At 45.2% G+C, this 7,428-nt stretch overlaps 1 pseudogene; it reads right to left on the reverse strand.

Annotated features, from left to right (window-relative positions):
• Positions 1-2,118: 2,118 nt before the first annotated feature.
• LOC139186710 (U6 spliceosomal RNA) lies at positions 2,119-2,219 on the reverse strand (annotated as a pseudogene).
• Positions 2,220-7,428: the final 5,209 nt, after the last annotated feature.

Below are 7,428 nucleotides of genomic sequence, written 5' to 3' on the forward strand. Positions count from 1 at the left end.
GTTGGTCATAACTTTCCTTCCAAGGAGTAAGTGCCTTTTAATTTCATGGCTGCAATCACCTTTACTCATCATGAAAAACTAACACAAAGAAAAAGGTATCCTGTACCACTGAGAGAGGAGGAAACTCACCACTGACCAAAGATCTCAAGAAGAGATGTAGAAGGGGTCACCTTCAAGTGCTGTAATGACTTAATTCTATTCCCTAGATCATTATTGTTTTTATTTTTTTTAATAAAAAAAGCTTTTTTTGGCTTTACTATTTGGCTTGTGGGATCTTAGGTCCCCAACTAGGGATTAAACCTGGAGCCTGGCAGTGAAAGCACTGGGCTCTAACCACTGGACCACCAGGGAAGTCCCTAGATCATTATTTAAATTATACTGTTAAAATCTGAATAAAATATGCAGAAACTCCAAGAGTGCCTCCTCCACAACAATCTCAATGGAAGTTGAAAAAACAGAGCGCACTGTAGTTTATTTTCTTTGAAAAAATATTGAGGCACTTGAAGGATGAAGTTTAAGCAATGCCCCCAATGTCCAGAGCTCCCCCTTTAGCCAAGATCTCGACATCAGAGTGCTTTCTCTCTCCTAATTTTGCACGGTTTGCAAACTTAAAAAACAAAGCTACTGGGACTTTGTTGTCAGTCCAGTGGTTAAGATTTCACCTTCCAACACAAGGGATGCAGCTTCAATCCCTGGTCAGAGAGCTAAGATCCCACCCGCTCTGGGCCAAACACACACACACACACACACACACACACACAATAGAAACAATATTGTAACAAATTTTCAACAGAGACTTCAAAAATGGTTCACATAAAAAAAATCTTAAGAAAAACTACTGAAAAAAAAGCAGAGATAAAATGATAGAACTTAGAAAGAGTGGAGATGAGGAGATTGTGGGATCTTTCTAAAAAGCAAATATTTCCTTTTGTGATGGAAAATCAAAAACCTTTGTTAGACAAAAGCCGGTACATACATGATGTGGGTTAATGTATCCCAGGAAGTGACTGAGAAGAAGCCTGAAGGGTTTGCTCTGCTGCGCTGTCCTAAGCTTTGAAGGAGGTGTCCTGCTCGGTATCTACCCCATATGTTGTCTGCAGCTGAGCCCGTGATCAGTTTTGTCTGACTCTTTGTGATCGTATGGACTGTAGCCCATCAGGCTCCTCTGTTCATGGGATTTCCCAGGCAAGAATACTGGAGCGAGTCGCCATTTCCTTCTCATGGGGATCTTTACAACCCAGGGATTTAACCCTTTCCACCTGCATCTGCTTGCATTGGGAGGCAGATTCCTTGCAGCTGACAAGAGGTTCGACTAAGTGGGAGGCTGTCCTTCATGTCCTGTCCCTTCTTGGAGCCAGCTGAGGGTAGAGGGGACATCATGGCTGGGGGCAGACAGAAGTCAGGGGCGAAACTGACCAGCCCGGTGGAGGGTAGAGCCTGGGAGGACTCAGAAACGATATGCAGCCGGGATCTGAGCTCAGAGAACCCCAGAAAGTCTCTTTTCTTTGCAGGATAGGGCATCCGTAGTTGGGAATAACACAGTTTGAAAGGTTTCAGAGCTCAGCATGTTGCTGTGCTAAAATAGATCTGTGCTGCAAGATTGCCAAGCTGGCATTAAAAAGAGGGAGGGGGGAACAAAGAGGAAAAAAGAAAGGGATGGAAGGAAGTGTCCACACCATGTAGACCCAAATGAAGTAAACCCAAGACTCACTGCCACTGCCTCCAAATGTTTCCAGGGAAGGTGGGTCGATCTTTTTTAACATATCTATTTGTTTGTTTGGCTATACCAGGTCTTTGTTGCAGAATGTAGGATCTTTAGCTGCTACATTCAAAGTCTTGGTTGCAGCATGTGCGATCTAGTTCCCTGACCAGGGATTGAACCTGGCACTCTGCATTGGGAGCTTGAAGCCTTCGCCACTGGACCCCTCAGGGGAAGTGGATCATTCTTAATCGTGCCTGGGACACATAGGAATTACACTTTCTGGAAATCCACACTTCTTATCTTCCTATCGGTGGTTCCATAACTGGATAGCACACTAGTACCTCCTAGACATCCTTTCAAAATGACCCGATGCCCCATTCTACCTAGACAGCATTTTTTTTTTTTAAATTACGAGTAAAAATATGGAATGATTCACAAATTTGCTTGCCATCCTTGGGCAGGTGCCATGCTCATTTTTGTGCTGTGTCAATTTTAGCATTGTCTGTCCTGTATCAATACGTGTGATGCTGAACCTAGCCTCAGATTCAATTTGTTTCGGGCTAGCACTGTTTTTCTTCTTCTTTTTCTTTTAAAATCCCTCTGTTGAGAGCACTTCCTTGGTGGTACAGCGTCTAAGACTCTGTTCTCCCAATGTACTCCTAATGCACGGGGCCTGGGTTCTGCTTAGGGAACTAGTTCCCACAAGCTACAACTAAAGATCCTGTACACTTAAAGAACCTGCTACCAATACCAGAAACATAAGAGACATGGTTTGATCCCTGGGTCAGGAAGATCCACTGGAGGAGGTAATGGCAACCCACCCCAGTTTTTTTGCCTGGAGAATCCCATGGACAGAGGAATCTGGCAGGCTACAGCCTATGCGGTCACAAAGAGTTGGACACGACTGAAGCGACTTAGTATGAACGCATGCATGCTGCGACTAAGACCCAGCACAGCCAGATAAGTATATAGATGTTTTCTTAAAAAATTTTTTTAAAAAATAAAATTCCTGTCTAACCTAATGTGTAACCAGTGTTGAGAACTGCCTTGATTCCCTTCTCTTTGGCAGATGTTTCAGGCATTTTCTAATCGTAACTAGAATGTCAGATCCCATCTTCATGAACTAGAGTTTCCCATGGAGTTTTCCTGGTGAGTTTCCCGTAAGAAAACTGTGACACAGGCTGAAACGATTTCTGTATTTTGTGATTTGGGAGTTGGTGATGGACAGGGAGGCCTGGCGTGCTGCGATTCATGGGGTCGCAAAGACTCGGACACGACTGAGCGACTGAACTGAACTGAACTCAGCTGAAGGTGTACATTCCCTTCCCACCTCCCCACCCCAAATGCCCGTTTTAATGCAGCAGAAATCAGGCTGCCTCTCACAATCACTGGGGTTGTTCAATCACTGCTGCACCAAGTGCAATCCCAATGATGCTGGCGTTGCTTTTACATACACGCTTGGCCATGGCCTTCACATTTCCAGCATTGCCATTGCCCGACGTGGATTGCTGCAACCATATGTGTTTAACGGGTTCATAGGCGCTTAAAAAGTCTCTAAGAAGTTGACACCATGATTTGGCATTAAACCCCACATTTATTGAATACAAAAAAAAGGTAGAGTAGGGGAACAGAGCTTGGTATTAGGTAAACCATTCTTCGTCATTTAAGAAATCACTTAAATTCCTCATGTTCTCAAGAAGCAACAAGCCAGTGCTTACTACTATATATAAAATAAACAACAAGGCCCTACTGTATAGCACAGGGAGCTATATTCAGTGTCTTGTAAGAATCAATAATGGAAAAGGAATGTATATGTATAACAGAATCACTCTGTTGTATACCTGAAACTTCTACAACATTGTAAATCAACTATACAACAATTTAAAAAAGAGAGAAAGAAATATGTTATTTGGAAGAACCAGTCATGTTCCTCTCTTCCACCACCGGCCTCCACTGCCTACCGTCACACCCAGGGAACTATCATTCATTCATTCATGGATTCATTCGCCACGTGCCAGGCAGGCGATAAGAAATGTACTATGAGAAGGTTGAGGCCACCCTCTGCCCTCTTAAAACTGGGGCAGGTGGGCAGCAATAGATTTTACTAGGATTATTTATTTTTGTGAGGACATGCAGCAGATAGCTCTTTCAGAATTAAAAGCTTGCTTTTGATAGAAATTAGTTCTTTTTGTGGGCTTCCTGGTGGCTCTGATGGTAAAGAATCTGCATACAATGCAGGAGACCCGGGTTTGATCCCTGGGTCTGGAAGATCCCCTGGAGAAAGAAATGGCAACCCACTCCCGTATTCTTGCTTGGAAAATCCCACGGACAGAGGAGCCTGGTAGGCTACGGTTCATAGTGTCACAAAGTCTTCTTGCATATAAAAACAAGTGAGAAAAAAATCCTATGCTCCATGTATCACTATCACCCCTCCTTCATCCCCAGGGTCACAAAGAGCCTCCGATGGATCAGAGAAATCCTGGAGACTCGGAGATGTTTATTCTTGCCTGATCCACAGAGGACAGAGTCCAGGGTTTTCCTAGAAACAGATCTAAGGCCAGAATCTGCGAGTTGATGTGAAGGTAGCCGTGCTAAGAGAAGCTGGGATTCCAGGGTTTCGTGCTGGCAAAATCCCAGCCCTGACAAATCCAGTTCACTCCCACCAGCCAGAATGAGCGGAGAAGGCAGTGGCACCCCACTCCAGTACTCTTGCCTGGCAAATCCCATGGATGGAGGAGCCTGGTAGGCTGCAGTCCATGGGGTTGCTAGGAGTCAGACATGACTGAGTGACTTCACTTTCACTTTTCACTTTCATGCATTGGAAAAGGAAATGGCAACCACTCCAGTGTTCTTGCCTGGAGAATCCCAGGGATGGGGAGCCTGGTGGGATGCTGTCTATGGGGTCGCACAGAGTCGGACACGACTGAAGCGACTTAGCAGCAGCAGCAGCAGCAGGTGCAGCCAGAATGAGGAGCCGCCACAGGAGGAGCTATTTTACTAGTAAATTGCTCCTGGTTTGTCTTGTGTTCGAACAAACAGCCGGACAGTGAGAAGCCTTGCTTCAGAGAGAAGCTCCGGCTAAGCTGATGGCAAGTTTAGCTGTTAATTGAAACCTTTTGCTGATGACTAGTCAGGCAATCTGTACTTAATGGCCTTTAAAAGGGATGCCCCTCCGCCACCACCTTCAGAATGGTATTTTCATTTTGGATGATGTCAGAGTCTTCTGTGTTTCAAGGAACAGAAGGAAACATTTGTTTTTGTTGGACATTGCTACAGGCGCTGAGGGCTGGCAGGGCACAGCTCTGCTTTGAGAAAGCTGACGGACCACAGGGGCTTCTGGCACGGCTGGCAGAGAGCGGGATCCAGGGCTCTGAGCATCAGGCTTTCTGGATTTCTCCTTGAGGACTAAGGCTCAGGAGAAGGTTCTGGCTGAACGTGTAGCAAGTGCCAATACGACTTGGAAAAAAAGTGTTACTCAGTGGTGTCTGACTCTTTGTGACCCCTTAGACAGCATAGCCCACTTGGCTCCTCTGTCCATGGAATTCTCAAGGGAGTAAAACTGGAGCAGTTTGCCATTTCCTTCTCCAGGGGATCTTCCCTACCCAGGGATCAAACCTGCATCTCCTGCGTTGGTGGGCAGATTCTTTACCACCTGGCCTACCAGGGAAGCCCAATATGACTTGAGCAATGAATCAAAACAAAACACATCGTCTAGGGGTTTTGTTGGTTTTTTTTTGGATGGTGACAGATTTCATTAACCATAACACAAGCCCTTCTGCTCCATCATCTTACATCCTCCAGCTTCAGATTATTTGCCTTTGAATCAGGAATGATTATTTTTATCTTCTCAGATAGCTTATGTATAAGTGTCGCTTCTGGAAAAGAGAACAGTTCTGGGGAGACATTATACTACTATTTACTGTTAAAAACATCTTGGCACATAGAGGACGGCCTGTATTAACAGCCACATCTGCGCTCTGATATATAGACTGTCATCCTTTAATTCTTCACTGTTCTCTCCTCTCCCTGATAAAGCAATTGAAGGAGCCAGTACAATATATGCACAAGCTTTGTTAAAAACGATGTGTTATATGTGGGTGTGCACTAGTTCTCTCACTAGTGTGTATGTGTGTGCACCTTGAAAATTTGCAAATAATATGTGCTTTGGACAGCAAAGACATCGAATCAGTCAATCCTAAATGAAATCCACCTGGAGTATTCATGGGAAGAACTGTTGCTGAAGTTGAGGCTCCACTACTTTGGCCACCTGATGTGAAGAGCCAATTCATTGGAAAAAGACCCTGATGCTGGAAAGACTGAGGGAAGGATGAGAAGGGGGCAATCCAAGAGGAGATGATTAAAAAGTATCACTGACTTAACGGACATGAGATTGAGCAAACTCTGGGAGACAGTGAAGGACAAGGGAGCCTGACGTGCTGCAATCCATGGGATCACAAACGTAGTGCCCAAATGAGGCAATGGGACCTGGAAGACAATTATTTGTCACTTCTGTAGTCACTATGCATCTGATGTTTCTACTACAAAAATATAATCGTTTTTTTTTTTTTTTGTGGGAGGCTCCACTTTACTGTGCCTGCTGCCCCTGCCCGCCTCGGCCCAGCCGCCCAGTGAAAAATATAATCTTTTAATAATTGAAAAATTAAGATGAAAATGAAGGGGTAGAGTCCCAGGCAAGTTTCAGAGAAAGCGTGCCTCCTTGATGGTGAAATAAGGACTCACCAGGGCGGGCCAGTGCTAGCTGGAAGCCCTGATCCCTGGTAGGGCCGCCTGAGCAGCGAGGCTGATGGACAGCTGACTCAGGGTGCTCTCTGCTCTGCCATCACCTCTCCTAGAAGTCCTCTGAACCTGCGAGCTCAAGGGGCTCAGGGTCTGGAGGGGGCGTCAATGTTCAGAAGCGCCATGCAAATTGCCTCCGAAGTAGCAGCTGGGGAAGGGTGACCCTGAGTCCTGCCTGACCTCTACATTAAGGTAGTCGAGTCAATAAGACCTAACATGCTTATCTTAGAGCTTAATCCAGAAGTAGGAAACTGGGGCTTGTAACATAACGTATATATGGCTGACAAAGGGCTGGAAAGGGCTGGGGGTGGGATAACAGGTACCCTGGTCATGGGTGGGGGGCTGAGGACTTTGGTGGGCACCTGGCACAGCAATTGTTTGAGATCCAACAGAACCTACGGCTCCCCACTTTGAAGGGTAGTAATTAAGAAAACAGGGCTTCCCAGGTGGCTCGGTGATAAAGAATCCACCTGTCAAGCAGAAAATACAGGTCTGATCCCTGGAGTGGGAAGATCCCCTGGAGAAGGAATTGTCAACCCACTCCAGCATTCTTGCCTGGGAAATCTCACGGACAGAGGCGCCTGGTGGGCTACAGTTCGTGGGGTCGCCAAGAGTCGGACATGATTGAGTGACTAAAATAGCAACAATTCAGAAAGTCCTGTATAAGCTACAAGGACCTACTTAGAGCACAGGGAACTATTAACATATTCAATATATTGTAATAACCCATATGGGAAGGCAATCTGAAAAAGAATATATATATATATAACATATATATATCTGAATCATTTTATCGTACACCTGAAACTAACTCAACATTGTGAATTGACTGTGCTTTAAAAAAAAAAAGAACAGAAAAATGAAAACAAAAGAAACGTCCTGTAGACCGCATATGCTTTTAGGCACATCCACCCAGAGAAGGTGGCCAG

The sequence above is a fragment of the Bos indicus genome, chromosome 13, assembly GCF_029378745.1.
Source record: "Bos indicus isolate NIAB-ARS_2022 breed Sahiwal x Tharparkar chromosome 13, NIAB-ARS_B.indTharparkar_mat_pri_1.0, whole genome shotgun sequence".
In the NCBI taxonomy this organism is placed as follows: Eukaryota; Metazoa; Chordata; class Mammalia; order Artiodactyla; family Bovidae; genus Bos; species Bos indicus.